Raw genomic sequence first — 22,309 nt, forward strand, 5'->3', positions numbered from 1 at the left:
CTACTACACTTCCTCTCAAAGCTCAGATTGATTTACATCGATCTAACAATCACCATTGGTTGAATAACGTCCGTTGGCTGCATTTCCACATCGGATAAAAGCATAAGCCTTCTGTTGTAAAAGGTGCACGTAATTCCTGCGAAAAGCTTACATTTTGGCTCAGCCATTTCATTCCCGGTAAATAAACGCGGCTCCGGTCAAGAGATCATTGGAAACAAGACGTGAAGGCTGGGGAATTCTGGGAGTTGAAGTCCACGCATCTTAAAGTTGCCGAGGAAATTGAGAAACCCTACTACCCTAAAGGACGCGAGGCTGCAGGGCGTAGCCGCTCCTGCGCTCGGAGCTGGCGAAAAGGTCAGCGGACCTTTTCCAAAGGAAGAGCCTTCTATTGTGAGCCAAGGCGCAGAGGAAGACGCGGAGCTGTGCAGAATCCCAGCGGCGGGGCGGCGGGCTTTGGAGACCTCTATAATGGAAAGTAGAAATAGAAGTAAAACGGTCGCCTGTTTTCCGCATTTGCCTCCCGGTACGAACCAGCACTATTATTGAAAACAAGCTTTTGCGGAAAGGTGGGATGGGAGTAAACAAGAAGAGACAGCAGGGCCAAATCCTAGGAGGGGGGGGAAGAAGAGGGGGTACCCCAATGTTTTCTCTGGCAGGGTGGTTATACTTTAAGAACTTCGAACAGGGCATGTGCGGAGTAAGTAAACAAAACATTAGCCACCCCGCTGTAGGCGAGCAGAGAAGTCCGCCTTGTTTTTCCCACTGCCAGACTGCCTGCACGTGACACGCTGAGTGACAAACAAGTCAATCACGTTTTATCTCCCGTAGTAGTTGTGTAAATCTAACTGAGGTTAATGTACGTGACGAAGGCGGTTTTAGTGTGTGGGCACTGGAACAACAGAGAAGGCTTTTCTTGTTATTTGTGTGAAGTGGTGTCCATACATTTTTATTTCTGTATCACATTTCCCAGGAAAGTCAGTACTTTTGTATTCCTAAAATCTAGAAAACGCTAGTTAATTGAACACACTGGATTTATGCCGTTATGATTAAGCTAATCTCACAGGCTGGAATTGCATGACACACTAAACTACAATGTTGGGTAATGCTTCAGTTTGCTGCATGAGTTTCTATTATTGTACTTTGATTTTACATTAAATATTTTAAAATGTATTAAACTAGTGTTTTAGATACTGTTTTAAGTTTTGTATTTATATATATTTTATACCAATTATTAATATATTATAATTATATTATTACATAGTGTACATTTGAAACCACTTTGTAAGCAGGGTGTTAAAGAGTAGCCCAGTCAGCTATTAAATAATGAATAATCACTATACCACAAACTCTTGTTAGCAGGATGACCATCTCTTACCTCGAAATGGAAAACCCAATAGGATGGAATTTTAACAAAAAAAAAATTTAAGATTGATAATTATTTTAATAGGTTTTTGGAATTCTTTTTTTGATTTCTGCAGGATAAATTCTACAAATAATTGTGCCACACCACTTTATGAAAAGCTGTACATTAATTCTTCCCTAAAGCCAAGCACTAAGCGGTTGACAGCTGTATTTATAACTGGTCCCCAAAGGCATCCTCATCTTTTTTAAAGCTTTCTGTACAGGTCTGTGGAGGAATTGAAACTGAATACCTCTTGGGACTTGGGACTCCAGGAGAAGGTAGCACTAGCCCGTCATTCTCTGGCCTTAATAGTAGTTGGGTTATTTGTTTTATTTGTCTTTGTAAAACCCCTTCACAGAGGGGGGTCACAGAAGAGATAAATGACTGCCTTTGTTTGTTTCTCAAACCAGGCAAATCCTTGTTTTGGCAATAGAACTTTGCTCCCAAACAGCAACCAAGAGGATCAAAGGAAAATTGATGTATGCATTTGTGTGAGGAAAGGGAAACTAGCCTAGAAGAAGCTTTATAGTTGGGAATTGTCTTCTGGTGCTGGACTATCAAGGTAATATTTTCCTAATTACCAGATAATCAAAGACTTTTATTTTATTTCAATTATTGCTATTTAGAGGTAGATTATAAACTTTCACCAGTTAATGTTTTAAATTTTATGGAGGTTAATTAGTTAACTAGTTACAAAACAACAGAAACACTAAAAGGGTAAACTGAAACCCAAAATTATTTCTTTCAAAATAGAGGCAACGGGAAGATCAACTAGGTACAGGATGCACAAATGTATCTCAAACCGTTTTGACAAGCCAATGATAATTATTAGTAAATAAGTAGGATGTAGCTCAATGAATAAAAAGTGAGTTACATGCAGGCTAATCTCTCCAACTATTTGAAAAGTCACAAGAACTGTCCTTTCTCTAAACAGCTTTACAATTTGTTTTGATTAATCAATTTTTAATGCAGTTCTTAAAACTTCATTATAAACACATTCAATTTCCAGCTTTTCCTCTTGTGTGTATATTTTTCTGGTCTCAGGAACAGGGTAAATGCAAGGAAAAATAAATTCAGCAAAGATTAAATATTAGAATAAAATGGACAATCTTTTTTTAAACCAAGATGTTCTGTAATGTGTGTTTGTGTGTGGCAGGGGTGTCAAATTGCCGGCCCAGGGGCCAGATGCATCATGGCAAAACCACGCCCACCTCATTGCCCGACAATGGCAAAAAGTCACGATATGTCGTGACATGTCACGTGACATTGCGAGTTTGATACCCCTGTTCTATAGTATATTTTATTGTGTTTCACTAATCTAGGTGAATATATATGTTAATATATATTGCTAATCCATGTATGATATGCCATATGCTAAATAAATAAATAAATAAATAAATTCCATAGTGTGGGTTTTCCCAACTTGAGGAAATTAAAGCCAGGAAGTCACTTTGTTCAGGAAGAATTTTAACTACCCTGCTGCACCTACTGCAGCCAGGCAGCAGCAGGCTTGCATAAAACTAGATCTAATGCAATTTTATTCTAGGACCTTTACTGCTCCATGGAGATGAGCTGTGACATTTCTGTTTCCCCTTTCATAAATATTACATCTACCAAATGCAATTACCAAAGGCAAAGCAGCACCAAGTGTTTACTAAATATAATTATGTGATAATGTTAATGTGTTCTATGTCTCTGCGTTCTGACATCAGACAAACTCCCTATTAATAACAGCTCAGTGAGATGCTGAGGTTTTGCAGAATACAACAGAAGGCTGAAAATTTCATGGTGGCTGTTAAATACCTAGACAAAAAAAGGAAACTGTCCATTTAAGTCCTACAGCTTCAACTATTCTGGGCTGAAATATACATGATTAGTTCAATCTGGAAAAACAATCATTTCAATCATTTTATATTAGGCTTGTTGCATAAGAGCATGGAACAAGATTTATAATTCACTTGAGTACTTTTATAGCTTCTTAAAGTACTTTTCCTGTTTCTGTTTATCACAAAGTGCAGTGTTTCTCAACTTTAGCAACTTGAAAAGGCTATGGAATTCTGGGAGTTAAAGTCCACACGTCTTCAAGTTGTGAAGTTGAAAAACACTGACAAAGTTAGAAACCTGGCAGTGGGCTTGAGGCCCTTGTTAGTTGGGATGGGAACTGTCAAGCAACAACATAAATATTCCATCCTTGCATTACAGAAAATAGCCATTGCCAATAACTCTTAGGAAGGCTGTAATCATTTTTAAATTGGGAAGGTAGATGAATAAAAGCAGGCACAAAATTGGAAATTACTCACTGGAGAAGGGCCTAATGCTGGGAAAGATTGAGGGCAATAGAAGGAGGGGACGACAGAGAATGAGGTGGCTGGATGGAGTCACTGAAGCAGTAGGAGTGAGCTTACATGGACTCCAGCAGATGGTAGAGAACAGGAAGACCTGGAGGAACATTGTCCATGGGGTTGCGATGGGTCGGACACGACTTTGCAACTAACAACAACAACAAGGCTTTTATGTTTATTTTTAATTAAGTTTTAAATGTACTGTTGATATTCCCCCTAATGAGAAGTTATGTTTAGACTGTTTAGAATGAACTGGCTGTCATGTTGTCCATTCATATGTGTGAGACAGTGATGTAGCAGTTAAGATGCTGGTCTAGGTTTGGAATAATTGTGTTCAAGTCCACTGTCAGCTGTGGGATCTTGCTGGGTTACTTTGGGCCGTCACTGTTTTTGAACTCAACCAGTGCTGACTCACAATTTATTGATTTATTTAAATCAAACTCTGGGTGGCTCCTAATCAGCTATTAAAGCAATATCAATAATAAAACAACATAGTATATAAATATATTAAAACAATACACATTAAAAACCTGGCACTGAAGTTAAACATTTGGCATACAATCCCTCATAAAACCTTCTCACCTACATCATCCTATCCCAGTGCTTGGGAGAAAAGCCAAGTCCTCAGTACTTTTTAGAAGGCTAGCAGGGTAGAGGCCTGCAGAAGCTCAGGGTAAGCCACAGGGCAAGGGCTGCCACACAAAAGACACATTTCCTGCTCTCTTAAGGTGGCAATGTTTAATAGAGAGGACTAGGAGCATGACCACTCTATCTGATCTGGTAAGACAGATAGATATCCTTAGGAAAGGGTCATGCATATAAACTGGCCTTGTTAATGGCAATAACCAGCACCTTGAATTGCACTGGAACGAAAGTGGAAACAAGTGCAGTTTGCTCAAAGAATTGTTACATATGTAAACCTAGTAGCACTCATCACTGCATATGTCACATTGCTTCTGGATGGTCTTCAAGGGCAGCCCTATGTAGACTACTAGAATAACTACTAGATGGCGCAAGCAATACCTTATTCTCTGTTGCTAATAGTCCCCTGTGTTTTTGTAATCCAGATCCATTGACCCAGATTCTCTAAAAAGCATTTTAGGACAACAGTAATGAGTACTGAAGAATATAATACTGGTAATAGAGTCTTGCAGATGGTTTGGTCAATATGCAAAACCTTTCTTAGAGGACTGAATTACATGCATGTGGACTGTCCACACATGGGCAAAGAAAATACGTCCCTATGAGCATGTAGTGGTGTCATTGGAATCTTCTGAACACACATCAGCTATAATTTTAATTTGATCTTTGATCTCAAAGGTGAAAGGTCAACAGTTGAGTTACTTTGGTCCTGGGGTCTCTTGTTCATTCATATTCACTTTAATGTTTTGCCATAGAAACAATTTTCTTTTCTGGCTAAATCACATTCAAAATATGATGACTCATCAACACCTGATCTTCTCTGTTATTGAGCAACAGCTGCCCCTAAAAAAAAAAAGTGATACTAAAAAGTTAAAATAAACCTCTTTGAGAAAAAAAGTTTTACTGCAACCTGAACACATATTAAGCAATGCCATATTGGTATAGTTATAGAAACTGAATAAATAAATATTGATTTGGTGTAGTCTCAAAACAGAAATTTACAATGCTAAATTTACATGTAAAATAGAACATGTATCTCAAAATCATTTGCGTTTGAAACCTTTTAAAGTCTGTTTTATGTCCAAGATAACGGTATTGTAAAGGCAGGTTAATTAACATTCTGTGTTCATCTTCTAATCTCTTAGGTTTCCTTACTTTTTGTTCAATGATCCCATTTGTGATATTAAATTAAAACACATGTATCTCCGAAAAATATATTTGACACTGTGCATGGATGTATATCAGAGACAATCTCAAATACTTATTAATAAGGCTGGGAAATACCTAACTTTTCCCATTCTGATTATCTTCCAGCCACATTTACTGTAATCAGCAGGCAGCAGAGTCTGAAATGGGGAGGGCTTCAGGCTTTTCAGACTATTCCAATGGAGCAAGGGCTTTGCTCTGCACATTATGCTTATATGGATGACATCTTCATTAGTTGTTGCTAAGTTTTGTCAAGGGTTTCAGCGAAGTACTATAAATGGATCTAAATCAGTATCAAAACACATAAGATAAATATTAGATTCAAAGAAAGAGGTGAATGCACCTGTTTGGTGAATCTTTCAATCATTTTTTTTCCCCTTGGGCTCATACACAAGCCCAGAAAAAAACCACTGCTTTTTAAAGGAGTTGCTGGTAAGTGTAACAGCAGTCTCCATGCATTCTCTGAATCATCTTTTCCCCTTTGGATCCAGGCGCTGCACAATCCTAGTAAATGTAGTTTTTAAGGATGTTATATTTCTGATTCCCACCTAGTCCAACCCAGGAGACTGTTCTAAATGCTGATTTTCACTTTAAGGAATAGTGTTTTCTTTATGTTAGGAGAATAAGGGAGGGGACATACCGATACTATGAATTTATTGAGCATGGCACACCACAGATAAGTTTATTTTGTTATGATGGAAAGTGTGCCACTCCAGATCTACAAATCTTGATTGATAGTTCATATTCTTTGCTTTTGAATTGAAGACAAAATAGAATGACTGATCACTATTAGGCTGTATGGTCAAGGTGTGCTGTTGTAAACAGCACCGTTAGCTTTTCCTAGAGGTACAATACCATTGTTTAAAACATTTTCTGTTTTTTTTCTCTCTCTCTTCCTTTTTTTCTTGTTTTCCTTTTCTTTTTTTTGCATTTGTTGCCTTTTCTTTCTTTTTTATATGATAGCAATAGTAAGATGATTTAAAAAAGAAAGCAATAGGTTGCAGCTGCCTACCTAAGAATGCCTCTGGGATATGGAGTGTTAATTTAATTAAAAGTATTGAATAAAGTAATATAAAGTACTATGGGGTATAGAATCTGGTAGGTGCTGTACTCTAATTTATTAACATATAGGCTCATAGAGTGAAAAAAGATAGTTAAAAGAATATAGAATATACATATTCAGTAAAAAGAACCTGTTTATATCTGAGAGTAAGCATATCTAGAGTATATTGTAGTCAGAGTCAGTAATTTTGAGCATTGCAGTGGTATATGATTTGGTCACCATTCTGGAAAGTTTCTAATCCTGGTCATTTAGAAGGCAGTTCACAAATGCTATGTGAAATCAATCAGTATTTTCTGACAGAGAGGAGATTACCTTTAGCCCCAAGTATAGAGGGCATTGCAGAATTACATGCAATGCTCTCTCAATTTGAGAATCTGAGCTCCTATTGACCTTGGCCGCCATATTGAGAGTTCTAGCTTTGCTATGTTTTGCTGACTTTGTACGTTGTTGGAGCACTTGCTATTGTGACAAGCAAGCATCACATTGTAGCATTAATCACTATACATTAGAAATGTTTTCATGGACCTTTTTCACCATTTCAGCCTGCTTTCTTCTGCAGAAATAGTTTAACAATTCTGAAATCTTAATTAGTGTCTTAGAGGGGCCTAAATATTTTTTGTAAACAATTTTGAGTTAATGAAAATTAAAATATTTTTACATTTTGTCATTACATTCAAACTTCTTTGAAAAGGTTAAAATAATTTTAATGTATGAAAAAATAATTCTGTACTTTTTTTATAATTGTACCTCAATTTCTCATCTATGTTATTTCGTGCAGCCATGCATAGCTTTAGTTGGTGTTTTCCCAAAATTTATATTCAGTATTAGGTTTCCAGTTTAAAAGGAGTTAAGGCAATTTAGATTTGCAATGTGGCAAAAAGATCTAATTAGATTCAATTTATTGTTAAAATATGAAAACTGGTTCACACATAGACAAAAGGACCATACATTCAGTACTTTACTCATTGTTTGTTCAGGCATCCAGGATCTAAGATGTTTCTCAGAGAACAATATGACTAACCCGGAAATACATGTCTTTAACTTTAGATGGCCCTTGTACAAAAGCAATGTAAACTTTTAGTCAAAAATGTATTCCCTGGATGGCTGAATGACGGACAGATTGGCCAGTGTTTTTCTTGGAGACAATGGTTGATGATGTATGTTGACAACCTATATCACCACAGCCCCTTCCATCTTTTCCATTTTCCTTTGGGGAAAAAAGTTGTCATTTTTTATGCCAGCAACTGATAGAACAAAGAATGCAGCCTCAGAAAATCTTCATTAAATTTCAAAGAGTGCTCAGAGTTAGTTGGAAAGCAAAACATCCTAGTTCAGCTCTATTGTGGATTCTATGCAGCAGTTTGCAGCTATTTTTATTATGGTGAAGCTGAGTGCTATTTATAACAGTTATAAGATGACAGTGAGCTGGCAGTCTAGGTTATTATTGTGGCATGAAGATGCACCTGGTTTGGGCTCATCATCAAAATGCTGCCCTAATATTTCATAAAAGCTGTTCCTGGCATTCTATCGTATACTGTTACATTCGAGCATGGAGAAAGATTCCTGTAGGTATGTAGGATCCATATGATATGATCTCATTCTACAGTGTAGTACAGATGTGAGCAACTGGTATGGAATTTTTCCCTCTCTCTATGGATTCAAAATATATATACAAAGCCTGGATGAGAAAAGGCTAGCTTAAGTCAAAAGTGCCAGGGGGGTGTTTAGCATGGTTCAGTTCTCCTGGTACAGGGGTCTGCAACCTTGACAACTTTAAGCCAGCTATGCTGAGGAATTCTGGGAGCTGAAGACCACAAGTCTTAGAGTTGTCAAGGTTGCAGAACCCTGTCCTGGTAGAAACTAATATACTAGGCATCTTCTTCAACAGTTCAGGAATTTAACCATGGAATTCAGAGCCCTCTGGCAGAACTGTGAGTAGAAAGGCCAACCAAATGGCTAAAACCTCACATGAAATTGAATCTGGAAATGAAATGGAGGCTGATTTATCACATTGGGAAGAAATTGTTTTGGTATGTTTTTCTCAACCACTGTTCTTATATCTGACTATGTGAAACAGATTTCAGAAAGTACCAGAAAAGAGCCAATGTGGTCAGTGGTTAAAGTTTGGACTGCCACTGGAAAGTCTGAGATTTCAAGGCCATTCTCAGCTACAAAAGCTGATTGAATGACTTTGGCCCAATCATTCTTTCTCGACCAACCTATGTCAGAGAGGTGCTGGTGTGGTGGGAAAGAGTTAGATAAAAGAGTGAACATGTTTTGAGCTCCTGAATGAAAGCTATGGTACAAACTGAGGTGCCCTTAAATTTATATTTGGATCAAAACCAGCAGTGTGGGTAGTTAAGGACATAGTCAGTAGACCTGTATTACACCTCTACAATGCCAGCTGAATTGGCTTCCAGTAGACTTCAATTCCAGGTGCTGGTTATCATCTATAAAGCTCTTCATTAGATAATGCCAGATAGTTTGTGAGACTATCTGCCTCCCCTTAGTTCTGTTCATCCCACCAGATCCAACACAGCTGGCATTATCTGGGTTCCCTCTATCAAGCAATGCCATTTGTAGAAGCATGTCTTTTCTGTTGTACCTGTGCTGTGAAAAAGCTGCCCCCCCACATAACATTCATATGGTTCTATTGAACTTTTATTAGGCATTGAAGACCTGTCTATACATGCAGTCCTTGGGCTGGTATATTATATAACAACTCTAAAGGTGGTAACCTTTTTTGATATCCTCAGTTGCCTGTTGGTTCTATCTGTGTTCTGTTTGCATTGGTTTTATGATCATTTTTAAATTTGTCTGCAATCTTCTCAAAGTCATTTTAGTTGGGTAGCCATACAAATTGAATGGATGAAAAATAAATAAAATAAAAACATATTAAGTATATGAACATTGAGGTTTTTAAATGTGTTTTTGAAGAGAGAGAGAGAATATTCAGAATCTGTGGTGATTTAAAAAATACTATTAATATACTATTATTGGCTGAACAATATCTCTTGCCTAGAATTGAGGAGCTTGTGGCTTTCTTTACTGGGTGACCTGTCAGCAAAATAGACCTAGTAGTAACTTAGATATTAATGAAATGGAGGAAGATTCTAAGTTAGGTATCATCTTAAATACACGCAAAGGGTTATATTGTTATTTCTTTAGCATCTGCACCAAAGTTTTGGCAGAGAGCCATGTACCAAGTGCTACTAGGCTGTCCAGTGCTGTTTAAATGACATGATTGGCTCTGGAGAAAATGTGGTACATCTTTTAAGTTTTCAAATCAGTTTTGCACAGTTCATTAGATTTTGTCCCTGCAGCATGCTGCAACAACACGTGAGTTCTTTAAAGGTGGCATTATATCTTGCCGTGTAATGCAGAAGTATGCAGAGAAAACTCTAGCAGTCATGAATACCTCTAGATCAGAAGATGTGTCACAGCTGTGATCTTTTTAAAGAACTGTTAATTATTATAACAATTTTTTTGCCAAATTTAACCACTGAGCTTCACCTCTTGAACAAGAGGACAGAATATGAGAATTGATAAAATAATGCGAACAAATTTTCATTGAAGCAAAAAAAAATAGTAATATCAGATATATTATCACACATGCACTTACTGATGCTGCCTTGTAGCACTTTACTTAGTACTTCATTTGGTGTCTGTTCAAAGTTACAACAGCACTGAAAAAAGTGACTTACGACTGTTTTTCACACTTACAACCCTTCCAGCATCCTTGTGGTCATGTGATCAAAATTCAGCCACTTGGCAACTGGCATGTATTTATGACAGTTGCAGTGTCCCAGGGTCATGTGATCACCTTTTGCGACCTTCTGACAAGCAAAATCAATGGGGAAGCCAGATTCACTTAACAACTGTGTTACTAAGTTAACAACTACAGTGATTCACTTAAGAAGTGTGGCAAGAAAAGTCATAAAATGGGGCAAAACTCACTTAACAACTGCCTTGGTCAGCAATGAAAATTTGGGCTCAATTGTCATACATCGAGAACTAGGATATCAGCATAATTATGTCACACATCATGAAAGATGGTAATGGAAGCCCAATGTTTGCATATTTGCAGAACAAAAAAAAAGGCTTTGAGTTTGGCTTTTGGAATTGGAATTAATGTTTTAACCAGTATTTGTGCAAATAGAGTATATTCTCATTGCTGATCAGCAGCCTCTGATGTCAGTCACGATTCTACAAAAACATATTCTGTTTATAGCTGTTGATTAAATGTATCATTGGGTTTTGTTCCTCAGAGGGCACAGATTCAACACAGGATTCAAAAGGATATATAATCATGAAAATGTGAATGGATGGATTATGTATGTACTGTTTCCTGATTATGCTGACACCAATGGATTATAATATCTCTTGGCTGCTATTTGCATTTAATTTCTTCCTGTATTTTCCAGGAAACTACAGATCAATCAGCCAGACATCAGTACCTGGGAAGGTCCTGGAAAAGAAAAAAAAAAAAACAGATATATGAACACCTAGAAACAAGCAAAGCTATTACTAAAAGCTATAGAAGCCAAAATAGATTTGTCAAAAACAGATCATGCCAGACAAACCTTATTGTACTCTTCAATAAAGTGACTAAATTAGTGGATCAGTGAAACTCAATTGCTTTTGTTTACTTCAACATCAGCAAGGCATTTGATAAAATAGACCACAGACTACTTACTTGGTAAGATTAAAAAAAAAGTGGGATGGAAAGCATCACCAGCAGATGGATTCATAACTGATGATTCCAACTGCACTCAATATATAGTCTTCAATGGAACTACATATACATGGAGGGAAACATGCAGTGGAGTACCCAAGGTTCTATCTTAGGCCTAGTACTCTTCAACATTTTTATAAATAATTTAGATGAGAGGATAGAAATATGCTGGCTCATACTTAAGTGGTTGTTTACCAGTCATCAAATTTGCAGACAACACCAAGCTAGGGGAAATAGCCAGATAGATAGAAGATAGACTCATGATTCAGAAGGAACTTGACAGACTTAAACACTGGGGCCTATCTAACAAAATGCAATTCATCGATGAGAAAAGTAAAGTCTTATACTTAAGCAAAAAACCCAAATGCACAGGTATAGAATAGGTGGTACCTGCCTCAGCAGCAATAACTGTGAGAGGGATCTAGGAGTCCTCGTGGAAAACCATTAAAGTATGAGCCAGCAATGTGCTGCAGGTACCAAAAAAGCCAATGTAGTCCTAGACTGCATCAATAAAGGGATAGTATCAAGATCATGGGAAGTGTTAATACTGCTTTACTGTATACTGTACTGGTAAAAGCACACTGGGAATACTGTATCCAGTTTTGGTCACCATAATACAAAAAAGATACTAAGACTCCAGAGAAGAGCAACAAAGATGATTGGGGGACTGGAGGCTAAAGCACACGATCAATGGTTGTGAACTGGATATGTCTAGTCTAACGAAAAAAGGAATAAGGGTGACACAATAGCAGTCTTCTAATATTTGAGGAGCTGTCACAGAGAAGGCAGGGGTAGACTTAGTCTTCAAAGCATCTGAGGGCAGGACAAGAAATAATGGATGGAAGCTTATCAAAGAGAGATCCAATGTGAGTACTCCATCACTGGAGGTTTTTAAGAAGAGACTGGACAACCATTTGTCTGGAATAGTATAGGATCTGCTTGAGCAGAATATTGGACTAGAAGATCTCCAAGTTCTGTTCCAACTCTGTTATTCTGCATTCTGTATGCTTTAATTGTTTTTATGATTCTTTGCCACCCAGAGTTTCTAGTTTGCAATGGCCAGCTATACAAATTTAATTAATTAATTAATTAATTAACTAATTTACTTGCACAAGGTAAACAATGCAAAATCCAAATCAAATGGGGATATCTTTGACATTTTTTCTCTCTCACAGAGATCAAGAGCCTTCCCATCACAGCTGAGATGATTCAGAGAAAAATTAGGAGAAACTAATTTTAGCCACCCACACAGTAGTTATATTGAGAAAACTTTTTTCAAGAACAGATGTCTCAGAACCATTAGTGAGTGACAATGAACTACAACTTTTAGCTAAAGCAATTTCCAATATTCATGAAAAAAGAATAGATTTAGATATATAATACGAGCACTGTATCACCCATCTACAAACAGATTGGCTGAATATTTTGTTCAAATCTTCAGGAATATTATTTTGTATTTGTAGAAAACCTCACACTGAATCGAAAGCTTGAACATGTTCTGTTTCAAATGACAACAAATGCAACCAACAACAAAATAAACAGTATTGTTCCTGGACATACCATACAGTCATGGTTGGACCATCTCACATCTAATTTGAGAAATAATTATTCAGGACAAACAGCTGAAGAAATTTGATCAGTTTTTCATACTGAAACATACAGAACGTTGATCAGCTGAAGAGCAAAAAGGTACAGAAAGAAAAAGTTGCTGATGTCACATCTGGACATATACAGTAACTGCATTTTAGATTTATAACTAATAGATGCTTCGTAGTTGCTAATAGTTATATAACATCAAACACTTTTTTGTAGTGAAGATATAATCCTATTTATATATTATACAAAAGCCACCACTGAATCTAGATTTATAGAGGGTACCTATCAGTGATGGGATTCAAATATGTGAACAACTGGTTCTCTGTGTGGATGCTGCTTCTGGAAGTCCATTCTGGGCCTGGGCAACAAAAAATTAGTTACCAGTTCTATTGAACTGGTGCAAACTGGCTGAATCCCACTACTGGTACCTATCTTGCATGAAAGCATATTGTTGTTGTTGTCACTGTTATTATTTGATTAAGTGTACCTGTAATCTAACATTGTTTAATTACCCATGCTTCTTCTGTAAATTGTAATTGTACCAGATCTCTTAGGAATTAAAGTTCCCATAAAGCAAGCAGCCAAAAAGCATATTTTAGTGTCAAGTTGATCAATGAAAAAACACAACCACTATGTTTTAATTTCTTCTCTTTCAAGAGGAGAATTTGCATCCGAGGCTAGTCTGTATTTTTAGGGAAGAAATTCATAATTAATTAATACAAATTGATATGTAACTGCTGGTTACATTCTTTAGTAGATAAAAGTTTTCTTCTGTAAAAAGTTGCAAGTTCTTAAATTACATGGACTTTTTCAGCAAGCTGACTGTAGAGAAAATAAGTCAGCTGCAAACAAAAATAAGTTCAGAAATTTTTTTGGCAGTTAAAATAGATATATAATCTACAATATTTGGCAGAAGGATAGTGAAAGTTTAGCTCACTAAACTATGACATAATAATATGTATGTATTCTATGTTTGGTTTATAACTGCGGATAATGAGCCTTATTAAGACACTGGATTGAAGATCAGGCACATTGTAGTTTTTCAACACTTAATCTTGCATTACCTTCAGCCTGCAAGATTCTGATCATCCAGTCTTCTTCAAACAAGTGCACATCACATGCAGAAGTACAGTTCTACAAATATTAACCAATAAAGCCTATGTTCAGGAGTTAGATCAGCACAACTGGTGAGTGCTAGTTTGGGAAAGGGTGTATTGGACTTTAGTGTAAGGTATATCCAGGGCTTTTTTTGTCATAGAACGCCCAGAACGGAATTCCGGCACCTTTTTTGGATGGAATCTTGTAGGGTAGGGAAGGCGGGTTGTATGATGTGTGTGAGTTCCGGCACCTTTTTTTTTTTTTTTTTTTTTAGAAAAAAAGCACTGGGTATATCCATCAGCAGATAAAGATAGTTTTCATGGAGTTTGGCTAAAACATATATTCCACTAGGTGCAGAGTTTGTCTCCCTGTTGATGTCAGTGTAGCTAAAGTATCATAAAATATCATAATATACTTTTTAAAAAACTTACAAAAATTTTAGAACATCGTGCAGAGACCATTTTCACACAATCTTGATCTGACCAAGAGAAAAATCCACTGGGAAAAAGTTCAATTTCTCTCTTCCTAGTGTCAATGGTTCTTGTTCCCTTGTGATTAATTGTTAAAAGAAGTTTTGTGACATGGTTGAAGCCCCAACTTCCTTTGTCAGGATCTTCTCAAGCTGTTTTATCACTCCCTGAGGCCAGACTGGCCCCGGCACCAGGCAGTCTGAGCCCCAACATGTACTTCAGAGGCCTGGAACATGTTTGTTTTGGTGTGAGACTTGGCTTAATTGGGGCTCAAAGGGAAACAACTCCTGGGGGTGGGGGTCGGTGGAGGGAGTAGAAGAAACGCAGCAGTGATGGACATATCCCTGAAGGCAAACAGGCAGACTGTCCCTGTCCAGAAATATATGGCTACAAAGCAACTTTGGGCTGATAGGTCTTAGAAATGCCAAAATTGGCAATTATCTGATGTCTTTGTTTAACTGGTGCTTCTGATATGGGGTTCATGACCAAGACTTCTTCAGCAACTGAACTCACTAGGGAAAGGTCCCCACTTTCTAGATAGAGCAGACATACATTCCTTTGAAATGTTGGTTAACATTCTATATAGTATATTATGGAGGATAACAGTAGACTCTCCAGAAGGTGTCTTTGGTAGGGGAAAAATAAACAGGTACTTTTAATGTTCAGGTTTTGAGAGGCTGAGCAAGGTAACCTTTTGGGGCAAGTGAGAAGCCGGATTTTCAAGCAACATGGTGCATATTTTGACAAAATTGTTTATAACAATTTCCAAGCCCACTTCTTTTTTCTTTATACTTATTGCTCTGCTTTTGTGGCTGGGTTGCTTCTTTAATAGTGTGGTATGCCTTTGTAATTTTTTGCAATTAGTTATAAAATAAAGATGATAAACTAGAAAAAAAGAATAGAAAGAGATCTGGAACATAACAGAATAGAGCAGTGTAGGCATAATGGAAGTGCTTTTTCACCCTTCTCAACCCTTTTTCTCCATAGTTCTGTGAATTATTTATGTACAAGGCAAAGGAGACAATAAATCAGTGACTGTGCTTAATATGAGTTACTTCGTAAGCAAGGATACCACAAGATTGCAGTTTGGGCTCACAGAGCACAGAAAATCAGTTATACAATTATATACTCTGATGCAGTCTTGTACAAAAAATGTTTCAAGCAACTTGGAAGACCCATAACTAGGGAGCTCTTCTGTCAACAGATTTCCAGCAAATAATCTTCACTGAGAGAAAAAGATGCAAAGCAAGTGAAAGAAATAGCACACTTTTTCACTAGTGCGATGCAGGGAAGAATATAGGTATTCACTATATTAGACATCCTGGTTTGCAGGGTGAGTGTGTTTGCTCTAAAATGGCTTTAATTGCAAGCAGCACAATCCTCAAAATATACCCCAAAATGAATGGTACTGTCCTTACTATTAGCAGAAAATGTTGCAGATGGGTAATGTAGTCTACAATCCTCTCCCCTCCTCTCCTCTTTCTTACCAGAAAATCTCAACTGACAAAAACATAATGGAGGTGCTCGATATCAATATCTGTGATCTACAAAGGGAAGTGAGAGGGCTAAAACATTTGTTGGATCATATGAATTGGTACCAGCTATTTTGTGGTGAAAAGTAAGGATGGTTTTAGAGATAAAAAAATGTAGAGCAGGGTTTCCCAAACTTTGAGGTCTATCAGTCTTGGAGAGATGCAGACAGAATCCAGAAGACACTTTTAGTTGTACATTGTTGCAATGAATCCAGATTTCCCAAATTTCATTGTATTGTTTTAATTAATTAGTGTTCTTTGTTTGGTGTTTGGACTTTTAGGGAAAATTATGATTACAGTAAAGTTGGAATGTTATGGCAAAAAAATTATAAGTTCTTGGTATAAATGAATATAAATGAATAGATTTAGTACTATATAATCTAGCTTTATTTCCTTATGTCATGCCTATAATTTCTTTATCATATTGTTTTTTTATTTTCTTTCTGTGTCTTGTAAAATATTGTTTGATGGGTAGGTATGCTTGCATGTATATTTCCAAAACAGCAATAAACAATCCTTTGCTTGTTTTTCTTTTAGAAAGTTTTAAGAAAATTCAAGGTAGGGGTCTGCATTGTACATACAGTAGCATTGTTCTCTCCGAAGGGGAGAATTTTGATATTATCTTCTAAGAGATTTATTGTTGTGTTGTCTGCAGATTTGGTAATATTTTTAATCCAACACTCATTGTATAGTACTTTCAGTTTGATGCAGAATTATTGATGTACACTAATTGGGTGTGACTGTTCAGTTCTGCATCCATCTTTTGGTACGTAGTCCAACATTTTCTGCCAACCTCTCTACTAAAATCTCATGGGAAAGGGTGGTGAATGCTTTGCTAAAAAGCACTGTTATGTCTGCTGCATTCCTGTGGTCAGTAAGCCACTCAGTCTATCGAAAATGGAGATTACATTGGTTTTACATGATGTTATTGATAAACCCACGCTTGTCTCCTGTCAAGCAATGTATTCTTTTCTAAATGCTTGTATGAAAGTTTATTCATCAAGTAATAAAGCCCTACTGCTGACCTATTATGTATCTGCTGTGAAGTGTGTTGCATCATTTACTACAGGGAGACAGAATAACTTGCTAAATAATTGGAGATTGAACATAAATGAAAGACATGATAATACAAGGTTTGCACAACATCCCAATATGGACAGACCTGAGTGGGCAGAGAAGCAGATATCCCAGATCTGTTTCCAAGATACCCAAGAAGTAGCTCTCCAACCTGTCTGGATCAGTCCTAAGGGGGTTGGACTGATTGGAGCTGAGCACCTTTCAGAAAATCTCCAACCTGGAACTCAAGAAAAGTGTAAAACTTATGGTCCTTTGTACAAACATATTTTATTTTTTAATGCATATCATTCAAGCATATAGGGCATGCTTAAAAAAGTGAAAATCAGTTAACACATTAATGTTTCCAGACGGATACCACCTTAGTTCATTGTAGCAAAAGCACCACCACCACCAACAGCAAAAATCATGCTCTAAAATACTGTAAGATTTTTAATGGTTACTCTAAAAGTAGACGAAAGAAATGTGATAAAGCATTACTAGAGGCCTAAGATATACTGCCTGTTAGAAAATCTAGAGCAAGATACTTTTTGTGTTAGTTCCCTGCCAGAAACAATAGAACAAAGGGTAATTTACTTCCTAACATCATTGCACATTGAAACATCTATTTAATATGCAATTGAAGTAAATACCTTTTGGCAGCAATAAAATATTTGGCCTGTGGCCTATGAGATTGTCTGAGGTAAAAAAAAAAAATGAGATGGAGCTGCCTATTTGCTGCTGATTCCTAGGGAGAATCCTGCATGGCATAAGAATATATGGAGAATATATACTTTCCCAAGAATAACTTGTAAAGGATAAACATTTGGTAAAAAAGGACCAGCAGCAACATTTGTTTGAAAAAATAAAAAACAGGAAATGGGAGGGGAATTCAATGTGAACTCTCTTCACTTATTTCAAATGATCCAAAGCCCAGTGTCACCTCAAGGTTGTCGAAGTGCCCAAGTTCCCAGGAGACCTAGAAATCCATCTCCATTCAGAGCTATCTAAAAGCTTCCTAGTGTGAAAGGGCCACTGAACTGTTCAAGCTACTCCTCCACCCTTACCCACACATATTTTGTGCACGAGAAACAGCTGTTTTATGTTTTAGCTCTTGTGGTAGAGCACCAGGTTAATGTTTGGGTGAAAAAGATGGCTACCTATGTTTAAAATAATTTTACTATTATTCACACACAAATAAATACAAACCCCTAATTCTTACATTCATTTTACCAAGATTCAAAATCATGTTTCATTTTTTTGTGAGATATTTTGCAAGAAATGAATTGGATTAACAGCAGCTTCAGTCAAATCCTGTTATGCCTCTTTCATTACTATTCTTGTATAGCTCTTTAGAGGTTTGGGACCATGTAGAATGAATATTTTTAATGGTAACATTTGTTCTCATTTGGACTTCATAAACCTTAAACAAGGAGCATGAATTTTACTTGATATTCTTAAAATTGTGATCCGGAGTCTATAATGGAAGGTATTTGGATGCAATGAGTGGTTTTGCTAGAGGTAGCACAGAGAAATAATACACAAAAATTCTACATCTTTTTAACTCAGGGATTCACACTGCTTAATATAGGAATTTCTCTTCTCAGTAGCAATGCAAGGATCACCTTGCTCACATTTCCACTTAGGATAAATTGCAACCGCAGAGCCAATAGCAGCACAGCAATCATTATTGCTATTACCATTCTAAATGACATTAGGGAAAAAGGATCAATCTCATATGTGAGCAGAAGCAGATGGCTTTGGATCAATTAATCATTTTGGGCCAATTAAACAATTGAGAGGGCTACTGCTATTTATTTTTTTAATATACAGGTGTCCCTTGTTATCCACAATTCCATTACAGCTGGGTTTTTTGCATAACCACACCAAAAAGATACTAGATGTTGGTGGTCATGCTAAAAAGTTCATCAGATGCAGAAGTAAGGTGACCAACACTAAGGGGAAATAAGCAGGGATTTATTCAATGATCCTTGGGTCTCAGTGTTACAAGAAAGGAGAACAGTGAACAATAAAAAGCATTGTAAGATTTTTAATAAGAATTTTGAATTGGAGAATGGGAAATTCTAGGGCTGCAATTCCCTGTCGGGATCATGAGATCATATTGGAAAAACTGGTTAGGTTTGATGGTGTAAGCAGAGCCTATTTATAGTTAAGGAAAACTATTTTTAAGAGGTAATATAGATAGTCCTCGACTTACGACCACAACTGAGCCCAGAATTTATGTTGCTAAGTAAGAAATTTGTTAAGTGAATTTTGTCTCATTTTCTTACTTTTCTTGCCACATTTGTTAAGTGAATCGCTGCAGTTGTTACATTAGTAACTCAGTTCTTAACTGAATCTGGCTTCCCCATTGACTTTGCTTATTGGAAGGTTGCAAAAGATGGTCACTGCAGGGCAAATGCAACCGTCATAAATTTGAACCAGTTCTCAAGCATCTGAATGTAGATCACGTGACCCTGAAGATGCTGCGACAGTCATATGTGTGAAAAATGGCCATTCGTCATTTTTTTCAATGCTGTTCATCACTAAATGAAATGTTGTAAGTTGAAGACTACCTGTAGCAGTGCTGGAAATAGTCATCGTCTTTAATTGGCCAGAAGAGAAACATTGATGAGATTAAGCCCCCTCACCTAGTGCAGCGGTTCGCAACCTTTTTAATGTCGCAACCCCAACCAGTCGTAAGTCGAGGACTTTCCCTGCCTGGGAGCACCGAGCATGCGTGGTGCTGCCCCCTGCACCGGCCGAGGCGTAGTTGGCAAGCAGAAGAGATGGCGCAGGCCAACCACCGGGAGGTAAGGCACCCGCCGGGCCCCACGCACGCCAGCAACCCTCCCTGCACCCGCCGGCCTCCCACCTCCCACCCCTGGCCCTCTTTTACTTACATTTTTAGTAGTTGCTCAGCACGGAGGGGTGGAAACTTCCAGACAGCTCGCCTTTGATGCAGAATGGGACTTTTGGCGGGCTCAGTAGGGCAGAGATAGCCTGGACAATTCCTATTGGCTTTTGAAAGCCAATAGAATTAGACTCTATTCAAGAGAGTCTATTCTATTGGCTTTCAAAAGCCAATAGAATAAAAGGGAGTAGCACAGCTAAGGAAAAGGGGAAAAAAATGGCGGACTGTGTTGTTTGGCGACCCCCGTGAAATGGTCGTTCGACTCCAAATGGGGTCCCGACCCACAGGTTGAGAACCGCTGACCTAGTGACTTTGTTTCAGTTCCCACCTAATATCAGGCCTGTATTAGTCAATTGCAAGGGCTGGGTCTTTGCTGCCTTTCATTCTGCCTTTGTCAATAGTGTGTGTGTGTGTGTGTGTGTGTGTGTGTGTGTGTGTGTGTGTGTATTCATGTATCCTAAATCATTTTTGTGATTGTTTTTAGATTCTATCCATCAAATAATAGAGTGGATTAACAAGTCTCCAGCTGAAAATTTATGAAATGTATTCTTTGAATAAAACTCTTGGTACCTCTCTCTAAGAAATTGATCAGGGTTACTTCTGTAGAAGAAATAATTGCATCTACAAGTTTAGTCTTATTCTGACTAAAGTCGAGATAATATATGTTGAATGAAAGCAAGGGAATATCAGAAGCAGTTTGCTCCACTGTATCTGTTTCTCAGAAACTGTTTAGGTTTCATCTCTTTGGAAAGGCCACTTTTGATTTCAAATTTCCCACTATTCATAAATTTAAAGCCTTGCACATAATTTTTGGGTTATTTCCTGTGCCTTTCAATTAAGAACATTCACTCATTTCCAAATGTTACTTTAAATTTAGAGATGAAATTAAATAGGAAACTGTTATTTTTTTTTTAAAAAAAAGTTTACAATACACAGTCTTCTTAATAGGAAAACTAAAACCACAGTGAGATCATCAGTAAACATCATATGATTAGTTATATATAAAATAAAAACTGTTGTTTTCCAGTTCTAAAATTATTAGTATATTTTTATTAATATTTAATAAACAATTTCTTCAGACCATACCAAAAATACTCAAAATTTTGAAAATTAATATTTGTACAAATATATTAGACTAATATCTTTTTATAGGTAAATAATCTAAAAAATGAATGGAAAAGGAAAAGGGCAATAAGCCACACATGAACAAGCTTGCGACAAGTTAAACTAGTGTTGATTTTATGGCCTGTGACCAAGAGCTATATTTCAGTTATACTCTTGTTTTTGTAACAGATCCCATGATACATGATCTCATAATATATTTCCTCCTCTTTTTATATTCTTCATGTGTTATTTTGGCAATCAAACAAGTCTACTTAAACCCTGTTTTTTTAAAAAAGAAAAATAAATCAACAAATATTGTATTCTTTTATGTACCTGATAGTTCAGTCTATTAGGGTCCATTACAAGATAAATAACTCATGTATTAAATCCAGCAATTAAAGACCCAAGATTGACTGCAAATGTAGTAGGCTGGGATTTAAAATCACAATATATTCTAAGGTGCAGCCTGTTCTCCTAGAGCACAAATGCAGAGATAATGTTCCACTTTTTAGGAACCAGTTTCCAGGAGCGCTCATGGATAATTAGCAAATGGTAACAATACATAAAAATGTGTTGTTAAACATCAATGTGAAGATGTTGTAGTGCAATAGGTAAGAAATCAAACAATGACCTGAATGTTCCTACTTTGGATTGGTGCAAATTGACATTGAATGCCTACTAAGAGAGCACTCAATGCCTTTTACACTTTGATTTAAATACCCAGAAATCCTAGCTTCTGGAACTGAACTTAAGTCTAGAATATCTAACAGGTATATGGAGGCCTAAAGATACGAACTCTCTTCTAACTGCTCTTATTTGCAATGTTGACATAATGTTGAAATATCTTTGATGATGGCTGGAAGAATGAAAGAGAAGATTGTGAATCCTTAGGCAAAGCACTGTGTAGCATACATTAAAAAGCAAATGCATCAGGTATAACAATGCCCTCAATGTTATAACTTAAAATATATGTCAATAGAAAAAGAATATAATTCTTCAGTTCTTTTCTTCCCCACCACTCCAAATTGCTTCTAGTGTTCTGCTTTTTTTTCCTCTTGCTCAGTCAATAATAATGGATACTTCATTTGGTAATTCTAGATATTACTGTCAGGTTAGATATTTTTCTGGCAAAAAATTGAAGCCTGAATATTC

General features: G+C 36.9%; 1 long non-coding RNA gene across 1 annotated transcript; it reads left to right on the top strand.

Moving 5' to 3' along the window:
* Positions 1 to 114: 114 nt before the first annotated feature.
* Positions 115 to 11,276, top strand: LOC120302585. The gene is made up of 3 exons (XR_005555171.1): positions 115 to 523; positions 1,813 to 1,964; positions 11,080 to 11,276. It is a non-coding gene; the product is annotated as an uncharacterized LOC120302585 (long non-coding RNA).
* The last annotated feature ends 11,033 nt before the right edge of the window (positions 11,277 to 22,309 follow it).

Source organism: Crotalus tigris, unplaced genomic scaffold (assembly GCF_016545835.1).
Source record: "Crotalus tigris isolate CLP2741 ecotype Arizona unplaced genomic scaffold, ASM1654583v1 scf7180000024434.2432810, whole genome shotgun sequence".
Classification (NCBI taxonomy): Eukaryota; Metazoa; Chordata; class Lepidosauria; order Squamata; family Viperidae; genus Crotalus; species Crotalus tigris.